Raw genomic sequence first — 11,979 nt, forward strand, 5'->3', positions numbered from 1 at the left:
AGTCCAAAAACAAAAATGTAGCTAAGATTGTTTGAGATACAGTAGGTGGACCAATACATATTCAAAAGTAGCAAGTACACAGCTTTAGAAAGGTAGGTCAAGGCTAGCTTGTGAACAGTAGTGAATGGTAATCTAATGATTCCAGGCTTCTGGAGGCTTTTAAGTAGGGAACTGAGCTCCTAAAAGTGATGTTTAAGAATACTAGATTAATCTTGCTTTGGCATCACATATACTGAAATTGCCGTGATACAGCGAAGATTACCATGATTCCTGTGCAAGAATGACACACAAATTCACACAACTTTCCATATTTGGGGGAGATAAAATGAATAATTTTGATGTCATTAAATTTTTAAAAAAGTTTCACACAAGCAAAATTAAAATTAAAAGGAAACTGGGGAAAAATTATAGCAAATTTATCTTAAGGAAGTTCCATTTCTCAAATACATAAGGAACTGAGTTAAATTTATAAAAATAAAATTTATTTCCCAAGTGATAAACTGCCAAAGGATATAAGCAGACAACTTAGAGGGAAAAAAATCAAATTTATCTATATGCATGTGAAAAGAAAATGCTCCAAATCACAAATAATTAGAGAAATGCAAATTAAAACAACTCTAAGATACCACCTCACACTTACTTGATTGGTTAACATGACAGAGAAGGAAAATGACAGATGATAGAAGGGATATGGAAAAATAAGCACACTAATGCCCTGTTGGTGGAGTTGTGAACTGGTCCAAACATTCCAGAGAACAATTTGGAACTATGCCCAAAGGAATCTGTGAATACCAGCAATACAGCTATTACGTCTGTGTCACAAAGAGATCAAAGAAAAAACAACACATTCTGTATGTACAAAAACATTTATAGCAGCTCTTTTTCTGTGGTGTCAATGATTTAGAATTTGAAGGGATGTCCATCAACTGGAGAATGGCTGAACAAGTTATGATATGTGATTATGATGTAACACTATTGTGCTATAAGAAATGATGAAGGAGGAATTGATTTAAAGTATGTTATATTGTATAGAAGCATTTTGTTTCTATGTTACAAAATTTCCAGATTAGCATCACCCTGTGAGATTTCCTCCACAACAAGGTAAAATAATTAAGCAAGAACAAAAATGTAGTGATCTCTTCTGAAATTGCATAGAGCATTCTACACCTGGAGTCCTCTCAGCCTCCCTCTTTTTCAATGTTTTTGTTTCTGTTAACAGAAATATACTTTCTTGTACATTTTCACTTGCTGCTCCTCATACCTGGAATTCTCTCTCTTCTTATCTCTGCCTCCTGGTTTCCCTGGTTTCCTTCTTTTCTTCTTCTTCTTCTTTTTTTTTCGAAGGATTTTTTTTTTATTTTCTTAGCTTAATTAATTTTGATTTCTCAACAACCACTTCCACAAGCTTTTGAGTTTCAAATTTTTCTCCCCCTCTTCCTCACCTCCTTTCCCAAAACAGCACACAATCTAATATAGGCTATACATATACATTCCTATTAAACATATTTTCACATTAGTGATGTTGCAAGAATTAGAACCAATAGGAGGAACCACCAGAAAGAGGAAACAAAACACAAAAAAGAAAAAATAGCAAGTAGTATGCTTCGATCTATATTCCAACTCCATAGTTCTTTCTTTGGATGTGGATAGCATTTTCCATCATGAGGCCTTTGGAGATGTTTTAGATCCTTGTATTGCTCAGAAGGGTTAAGTCTATTAATGTTAGTCATCACACAATATGGCTGTTACTGTGTACCATGTTCTCCTGCTTCTGCTCACTTCACTCAGCAACAGATTGTACAAGTCTTTCCAGGTTTATTTAGTCTCTTAATTCATCTTGATCATTCCTTGCAGCACAATGATAAATCATTACATTCTTGTCCCACAAGATATACTATATTAATGGGATTTCCCTTTCCCATTGATCTGGTCATTTTATCAAAACAACAAATGAAATTAGTCTGGCATTGTGAATTTTTGCTAAACTCATGCTGATTTTTACTGATCCTTGCTTCTCTTTCTGAGCATTCACAAATCACTATGTTAAAAATATGCTACATTGAAGAGCAAAATTCTTCTATAGGGATAAGTACTGCATCAAAACTGAAACTAACAAAGAGATTAGAGTGATGTCAGAAAGAGGAACCTATAGCACCACCCACTTCAGTTACTTATACTTGGCAGCCAGATGGTTGAAATCCAAACAATAGAGGAAATTTGGACTTCATTCTATAGGTAAGATAAAGTATTGAAACATTTCAAGCACAAAAAAGAAAATACAGATATGATGAAAAATTGCACTTTAGGAAGATTAATCCAAGTATCTTCAAGAAGAATAGTAGAGCAGTAGGGAGGCCAATTCAATTCAGTTTACTTCTATAAATATTTAAAAACACTTTACTAAGCACTATAGGGGATTAAAAGATGAGGAAGCCAAAGTTCCTGCCCTCAGAGCTTACATACTGGAAAGCAGATAAGACAAGCACACAAATAGCTACAGTGTGAAATAGAGATAATGCCTTAAGAGTACAAAAGATATACAACGGAGCACAAAGCATCTAATTGGAAAAAATTCTGGCAAATTTAAAGCAGAATTTGGCATTAGAAGCAGACCTTGAAGAACTGTTAAGATTTTGGCAATATCCATTAAATTACCCATGAGTTTGAAACCTCTGATCTTCACTTTTCTTCTTCTTCTTCCCCTCCCCTCTCCTTCCAAATCCAAACATTTGTTAAGTATTGTTAACTGGATCTCAAAAATATCATTCATATATGTAGCTTTCGCTCTGCTCACAAAGCTTACCTGCTTCTGGCCCTCATCATCTCTTGCCATTCAAAAGCTGAACTGAATGAAAGATCATTCTAATAGGACTCCAAGCTTTCTTGTTTTTGTCGTCAAATCTATCCATACAGCTACCAAATTCGTCATTGTCAAACAAATCTAACCAAGGTATTCCTCTCCTTAAGAAACTTTAAATAATCCCTACTGCTTCTAGGATAAAATATAAAGTACTCTGTTTGACATTTAAACCCTTTGCAGTCTGGCTGCAGTCTGCTTTTCAAGGCTAATTACACATATTCTCCTTTACATATTCTACTTCTCAGCCAGCCTAGGCCACTTGCTTTTCCTCACATGTGAAATACCACTGGCCACCTGACACTTGGATCTTTGATCATGCTGTTCCCATGCCTGGAACAAATTTCTGTGCATCTCTTTTATTTGAAATCATTAGATCCCTTCAAGCTTCCAATCAAAAGCTTTCTCCTCCATGAGGCTTTTTTTCTGATCTCTCTAATTTCAAATGTCCCCATAAAATTGCTTTGTATCATATACATACAAACACGTATGTGTATATAATAACTCAGTGATCCTTTGTTTCCAGCCGTGCTTGCTGATGAGGGTTGGAAGTGAGGCATCACTCACTCCGTAATTTAGTATTTCCTGATATTTGTCACGTAGTCATTGCCCTACCAGTCGCTACCTGGAAAATGTCACTTACTCTTACCTTGGGGAGGAACTGAGATGCAAGTGCCCAATCTCTTTTTCTGACCTTTACCTACCTCAATTGTCTTTATCTCATTATAAAAGTTATCAATAAAAGCTGGCTTTACCTTGAAGTCCTAGCTGATCTCCAGTGATTAACTCCAATGTGTTGCTGCCTGAATGTACTTATTACAATAAACTCCTTCTAATTTTTTTCCTGTGTTTTGCCTTGATAGAGTAAAAGCTCAAACAATTTTCCTTTTGAATACACACACATACTCACATGCACGCTTGCATGCATAAATATGTTATTTTTTTTGTATATTTTGTTACCTAAGAAAATGTAAAATGCTGAAGGGCTGGTACTATTTCATCTTTGTTTTTGTATATATAGATGGTGCTTTGCACTGTCAACCATTACCGAGTTTGTTCTAAGAAAGACAAACAAAATTAGGCTGCATGTGCATGTTTATTCTCTCAAAGCTTGCAGAACATGCATATAGGAGGTATGCATGGGAGCTCAATGAGCCCAAGGACAGATAGATAAAGGAGATCTTATATCTTCAGAGGAATTCCCTCTCACCCCTCCCTCCCTTCCTTGATCAGGATACCTGTGTCAGCCAAAATTATAGTCTCCATTTGTGTTAATCATAATATAAAAAAGGAATTTTTAATTAGATAGATTGTAAATACACTATGATAAGAGAATGTCAAGGTGTCAATTGAAATCACAGATTCAGGATGTCTATGCTTCTTATATCATTAACATGACTACATATAGCATAATGTATGTCCATAAAATACCAAGATAAAAAAAAAAGTTGCATTATTCAAGATATTTCCGGATCAAGGCATCCTGCCCTGGACAGTCATAAGCAGAAGAATGTTCTTGATCAGCTTCATCCAGCCATGTAGTTGTTGACACAAGAAGGAGCATTCTGTGTTCACTCAGAGAGCGAAACAAAGCATGTCTGTTATGCCAGAGCATGCAAAGTATTATGGTAGGTCAAACTCAGAGTGCTCCAAAATGTCTCTCCTGATTGGCCAATCCAGGTTTTAGGACTTTCTCAGGTCTTGGGGGTTGAAAATAGTTTGGGTTGGGGTTCACAGCACATAGTAGACCCTTAATAAATGTTTGAATACCAGCTCTGTTACTTATTGTCTTTGTGAACTTTTGCAAATTATTTTACCTTTTTGGGCATCAATTTCCTTAGATGTAGAATGAAGAATCGGACTACTTATCACACTAGAATGTATAGCATAATGCCTCAGTGTAAGAGGGGACATTAAAATTATTTATTGGAAGGGAGGGAATACAATAATAGCTAGCTTTTATATGTTGCTTTAAGGCTTTCAAATATTTTTACAAATATCTCCCTTGATCATCACAACAACTGTGAGGTTGATATTATCCTCATTTTACAGATGAGGAAACTGAAACAGACAGGAAGTTATGTAAATTGCTAAGGGTTAAACAGCCAGTATGAGCCTGAGGCTGGATTTGAACTCAAAATTTCCAGAGCTCTATCTGCTATGCACTTAGTCACCTATGTGAAGTGTTAAAATAAAGTAGCTTGGGAAGAACCAAAATTCAGAATGAGAGCACTGTATTTCCCGGTTGATGCAGCATCTAAAGGAAGAAGGACAGCTAGGTGACATGGTGGATAGAGCCCTAGGCTAGGAGAAAGAAAGACTCATCTTCTGAAGTTCAAATCTGGTCTCAGACACTTAGTAGCTATATGACCCTAGGCAAGTCACTTAACCCTTTTTGCTTCAGTTTCTTCATCAGTAAAATGAGCTGGAGAAAGAAGTGGCAAACTACTTCAGTGTCTTTGCTGAGAAAACCCCAAATGGCATCATGAAGCATTGGGCATTACTGAACAACAACAACCAAAGGGAAAAGAAAAGAGGAGGGGAAGTCTAGAACCATCATCACTTACTAGTGATAAATCTACTTATCTTGTAGGAAAAGAATTTCTTCATCTTGGCATATTACATCACTTTCCATTTGCCTTGGAACTGGGGCCCCAAATGGCCCACTAACCTTGGAATAAAGAAACATAGCAAAAAAAAAAAAAAAGGAAATACTATAAATATTTTCAGTGTCTTTCACTCAGCTAATAGACTGTAATTGCTGTCACTTTCTTAATTGGAATAATGCAGATGTCCTCCTACATATGGATCAGTTTCAGACAATCTTCAGACCATATCGCTCCAAGGAAATAACATGTTGACATGTGTTCAGGGTCCAGGATTCAGGAAACAATCTTAAAGTTCATTCTGTAGCTAATATGTTTACCATGGTTGCCAGTTTTAATCTGTTTCATCTGAAGACACAGACATCTTACTGGACATTATTCAAACTCAGAAAAATAAATAAATTTATTCTTTGAACACTGGGGAAGTATTTTCCAAAGCTTTCAAGGAACCACTAAGCAGATAAGTATTTTATTCTGCCTCTGCTGAGTAACTCCTTAACTAAAAACGTTGGGATTTCTGGAGGGAATTAAATAATAACATAAGCTGCCATCATACTTTATTATACTAGTTATTTGACCTAGTTCCTTTGATAGTCTATATGGGCACGTAGATGGTATAATGCATGGAGTACTGGATCTGGAGTCAGGGAGACCTGACCTCAAATTTCACTTAACCTCTATTTGCCTCATTTTCCTCATCTGTAAACTGAGGATAATAATAGCACCCCATCTCCCAAGATTGCTGTGAGGATCAAATGAGGTAATAATTGCAAAGTGCTTATCATGTTGCATGGCACAAAGCTGCACACACAAACACACACACATGTCTCTGTGCATGTGTGTATATGTTATTACTGTTACTTAGAAAAGTAAAACAGAAATGGTTACTTGTTTATTTCTGGGGATTCAGGACAATAAGGGAAGCCAAACTAGTCAAAGTCAACGTGGTGAGTTCTCATCTTTTGAGAAAATTGCTACTGTAAAATCTTTCTTTAGGTTAAGATGTTCTTGTTTGTATTGAGGTGGGAGTAGGAAAGGAGAGGAGGCAGGATCTGCAGATTTTAAACTTAGGAATATAGAACACTTTGTAGAATATGGTCTGGTGCAAAAAGCTTCATTAAATGTCTACAACAATGGAGAGAAGACATTAATTTCCCATATGTCCAACACTGTAATGTTGATATTTTAAAATCGTGGATACACAGGTTAATTAATTAGCCATAAAAAATGTTTCTTTTATTCCATCCTTACCAGTCAGCAAGTCTGAAGTAAAATAAAAGCAGGAATTTATGTATCACTTAAAGTTTGTCAAAATTTTGCTTATACTATTTCATTTGATCTTCCAAAAAAGATTATGAGGTAACGGTTTGCCCTTCTGTTTAACAGATAAGAAAACTAAGACTCAGAAGAATTATGTGGATTGAGGTAGTAAACTAGTATAACTCCTGTCCCAAGCCCATTGGCATGGGACTCTCTCTTTATTGGTGGAGATGAAGGCCCTACCCTACTTGAGGGGTGGGGTGAAACTAGTTTGAGGTAAGAGAGTCCCAGCCTTCAGATGTCACTCTTCAGGGCTGGTCCCTTTATGGACTCTTCAAGAGGATTCCAACTTTGGGACTCTTCAGGACCAGTTCTTTTTGGAAATGCTCAAACTTCAGGTTTTTTTCAATTTTCAAGTCATTTTAACTCCTAGATTCCAACTTGGGAAGAGAAGATAGAACAAGATGGAACTGGTAAGAGTGGACAGTCTTAGGGGGGCAGCTAGGTGGCACAATGGATGGAGCACTGGGCCCTGGATTCAGGAAGACCTGAGTTCAAATCCTGCTTCAGATACATAACACTTACTAGCTGTGTGACCCTGGGCAAGTCACTTAACCCCATTGCCTAGCCAAAAAGAAAAAAAAAGAGTGGATAGTCTTCATCATTTCCCTATTCCCAGATTGCTACTCAAGAGACTGCATGGAGTTCTCCCTTTGATGGGATTTAAGACCCTCTCTCTTATTTGAGCTGAGTTACCTCACTCCCAATGAGAGTGTTCCTTCAGTCTTTATTGTCTGTGTAAATCAAGGAAAACCTATCTTGAGGAAATTTAGATCTTTCTTTCCCCCAAAGCAAAAGATGCCAGGAGAACACAAAGGCCAGTTGTCAAGATTGAATCCTCCTTTTTCCTGAAGGGAAGAAAAACAGAGGAAGGTGATGCCTGTGAAATTAAAGAAAGCTTTTTATTAAGCAGATAAGTAATACATGCACATGGAGATTGCCAGTCTATGCAGTCCCCCTTTCTCCCCAAAATAATAAAGCAATTAGAAGTTAGCTCAAACCTGTTACACCAACAATATTTAGGGGGCAGATAGATATACTTCTAGCTCAACACTCCTCCCCCAGAGGAGAGCAGAGTGGCCTCTAACACCAACCTCCTACTTTCCCTCCTGGCAGGGAAGAAAGTCTCCCTTGGAGAAGGTGTAGGGGAGATGATGAGGCTAGAGATATCTATTCTGCCTTACTTTGAGCTGCACAATGACAGACCTTGCCACACATGAGCATTCTTTACATGCAGAGCTTCATTTCCCTACATTTGGGGGTTCTGTCCATAGGAATATTATTTTGGTCACTTATTTATGAAAGATAATACAGATTTTTTTAAGATTAGCTTATTTATTTACTTTTTCCCTTCTCTAGAAGCCGGGGCAAACTACTTTTTTTTTTCCTGCTCTTCTTCAGTATTTTAGCTTCTCAGGACCACCTCAACCTTATTTTATTTTTATTTGCTTTGCTGATTTATTTATTTTTAGTTTTCAACATTCACTTCCACAAGATTTTGAGTCTAAATTTTCTCCCCTCCCTCCCCTTCCAGATTCCCAACACAGCATGCAATCTGATATAGGCTCTACACATACATTCATGTTAAACAGGTTTTTCGCATTGCTCATGTTGTAAAGAAGAATTAGAACCAATGGGAAGAACCACAAGAAAGAAGAATCAAACAAAAGAGAGCAAATAATATGCTTCCACCTGCATTCAGGCTCCAAAGTTCATTCTCTGGATGTGGATACCATTTTCCATCATGAGTCTTTTGGAGTTGTCTTAGATCCTTGCATTGCTGAGAAGAGCTAAGTCTATCAAAGTTAGTCATTGCACAGTGTGGCTCTTACTGTGTACAATGTTCTCCTGGTTCTGCTCACCTCATTCAGCATCACTTCATGTAAGTCTTTCCAGATTTTTTAAAGTCTGCCTGTCCATCATTTCTTATAGTACAATAGTATTCCATTACATTCATAAACCATAACTTGTTCAGCCATTCCCCAATTTATGGGTATCCCCTCAATTTCCAATTCTTTGTCACCACAAAAGGAGCTACTATAAATATTTTTTGTACTTATGGGTCCTTTACCCCATTTGTATGATTTCTTTGGGATACACACCTAGAAGTGGTATTCCTAGGTCAAAAGCCATGCACTGTTTTATAGCCCTTTGGGTATAGTTCCAAATTTCTCTCTAGAATGGTTGGATGAGTTCACAACTCCACCAACAAATCATTAGTGTTCCAATTTTCCTACATCTTCTCCAACATTTATCATTTTCCTGTTATGCCACATTAGCCAATCTGATAGGTGTGATGTGGTACCTCGGAGTTGTTCTAATTTGCAATTCTCTAATCAATAATGATTTAGAGCATTTTTTCATATGACTATATATAGCTTTAATTTCTTCTTCTGAAAACTATCTATTCATATCCTTTGACCATTTATCAGTTGGGAAACGACTTGTATTCTTATAAATTTCACTCAGTTCTCTACATATTTTAGAAATGAGGCCATTATCGGAGATACTGGCTATAAAAAATTGTTTCTCAGCTTTCCGCTTCCCTTCCAATCTTGGTTGCATTGGCTTTCTTTGTGCAAAAACTTTTCAGTCTAATATAATCAAAAATATCCATTTTGCATTTTGTAATGGTCTCTGTATCTTGTTTGGTCATGAATTCTTCCCTTCTCCATAAATCTGATGGGTAAACTATTCCTTGCTCTCCTACTTTGCTTATAGTATCAACTTTTATATCTAAACTGTGTAGCCATTTTGACTTTATTTTGGTATACGGTGAAAGATGTTGGTCTATGCCTATTTTTTGCCATACTTTTTTCCAGTTTTCCCAGCAGTTTTTGTTAAATAGTAAGTCATTATCCTAGAAGGTGTAATCTTTGGGTTTACCAAACAGTGGATTACTATAGTTATTGACTATTGTGTCTTGTGTACCTAACTTGTTCCACTGATTCACCACTTTATTTCTTAGTCAGTACCAGGTACTTTTGATGATTGCTGCTTTATGATACAATTTAAGATCTGGTAAGGCTAAGTCACGTTCCCTTGCATTTCTTTTCATTAATTCCCTCAGTATTCTGGACCTTTTGTTCTTCCAGATGAATTTTGTTATTATTTTTTTCAAATTCTGTAAAATATTTTGGTAGTTTGATTGGTATGGCACTGAGTAAGAAAATTAATTTAGGAAGAGTTGTCATTTTTATTATATTAGCTCGACCTACCCACGAGCAAGTGATATTTTTTCAAGTATTTAGATCTGACTTTATTTGTTCAAAAAGTATTTTGTAATTGGGATTCATATACTTCCTGAGTTTGTTTTCACAGGTAGACTCCTACATGTTTTATAATGTCTATAGTAACTTTAAATGGAATTCCTCTTTCTATCTCTTGCTGCCAAGCTTTATTAGGAATATATAGAAATGCCGATGATTTATGTGGGTTTATTTTATATCCTCCAACTTTGTTAAATTTGTTTATTATTTCAAGTAGTTTTTTACTTTATTCTCTAGGATTCTCTAAGTGTACCATCATATCATCTGCAAAGAAAGATAATTTTGTTTCTTCTTTGCCTATTGTGATTCCTTCAATTTCTTTTTCTTCTCCTATTTCTGAAGCTAACATGTCTAATACAATATTGAATAATACTGGTGGTAATGGACATCATTGTTTCATTTCCCCCCCATCTTATTGAAAATGCTTCTAGCTTATCCTTATTACATATAATACTTGCTGACAGTTTTCAATAGAATGGTCTATAATTTTCTTTCTCTGTTTTGTCTCTTCCCAGTTTAGGTATCAGAACCATATTTGTATCATAAAAAGAACTTGGTAGGACTCCACTTATTTTCCTAAATAGTTAATATAGTGTTGGAATTAATCGTTCTTTAAATGTTTGGTAGAATTCACTTGTAAATCCATCTGGCCCAGGAGATTCATTGATGGCTTGTTCAATCTCTTTTTCTGAAATAGGGTTATTTAAGTATTTTATTTCCCCTTCTGTTAATCAGGGTAATTTATATCTTTGTAAATGTTCAGCCATTTCACTACCATTGTCAAATTCATTGTTGCACATTTGGGCGACATAGCTACTAATTGTTGTTTTAATTTCTTCTTCACTGGTGATGCATTCACCCTTTCATTCTTGATACTAGTAATTTGGTTTTCTTCTTTCTTTCTTTTAATCAAATTCATCAAAAGTTTGTCTACTTTATTGTTATTCTTTTTTTCATTAAACCAGATCTTAGTTTTATTTATTAGTTCAATAGTTTTCTTAATTTCAATTTTATTAATCTCTCTTTTGGTTTCCAGTATTTGTAATTTGGTATTTAATTGGGGATTATTAATTTGTTATTTTTTCTAGGGTTTTTAATTGTATGCCCAATTCATTGATCTCCTTGTTCTCTATTCTATGCACATAAGCTTTGAGAAATATAAAACTTACCCTAAGAACTGCTTTCACTGCATCCCATAATTTTGGTATGTTGTCTCATTATTGTCATTCTCTTGAATGAAATTATTAATTGTTTCTATTATTTATTGTTTGACCCACTCATTCTTTAGGATTTAGTTTCCAATTAATTCTTAGTCTATCTTTGCATGGTCCTTTATTAAACATAATTTTTATTGCTTCATGATCTGAAAAAGATGTATGTAATTGTTCTGCCTTTCTGCATTAGATTGTGAGGTTTTTATGCCCTAGTACATGATTAATTTTTGTGTTTAAGTGTCATGTACTGCTGAAAAAAAAGGTATATTCCCTTCTATCCTCATTTAGTTTTCTCCAGAGGTCCACCATATCTAACTTTTCTAAAATTCTACTCATCTCCTTAACTTATTTCTTGTTTATTTTGTGATTAGATTTATCTAGCTCAGAGAGGGGGAAGTTGAGATCTCCCACTAGTAGCTTTGCTATCTCTTTCTTCCTATAACTCCCTGAACTTCTCCTCTAAGAATTTGGATGCTATATATGCTTGGTGCACATATGTTTAGTAATGATATTACTTCATTGTCTATGGTACATTTTAGCAGGATGTAGTTTCCTTCCTTATCTCTTTTAATTAGATCTACTTTTGCTTTTGCTTTATCTGAGATCAGGATTGCTAACCCTGCTTTTTTTTAATTTTACTTCAGCTGAAGCATAATATATTATACTACAGCCTTTTACCTTTACTCTGTGTGTATCCCTCTGTTTCAAATGTG

At 35.6% G+C, this 11,979-nt stretch overlaps 1 non-coding gene across 1 annotated transcript; it reads left to right on the top strand.

Annotated features, from left to right (window-relative positions):
- Positions 1 to 212: 212 nt before the first annotated feature.
- LOC144457289 (U6 spliceosomal RNA) lies at positions 213 to 315 on the top strand. Its single transcript, XR_013486605.1, has one exon. It is a non-coding gene; the product is annotated as a U6 spliceosomal RNA (small nuclear RNA).
- Positions 316 to 11,979: the final 11,664 nt, after the last annotated feature.

This window comes from Phascolarctos cinereus, unplaced genomic scaffold (assembly GCF_003287225.1).
Source record: "Phascolarctos cinereus isolate Bilbo 61053 unplaced genomic scaffold, phaCin_HiC Scaffold_4;HRSCAF=312, whole genome shotgun sequence".
NCBI classification, from domain to species: Eukaryota; Metazoa; Chordata; class Mammalia; order Diprotodontia; family Phascolarctidae; genus Phascolarctos; species Phascolarctos cinereus.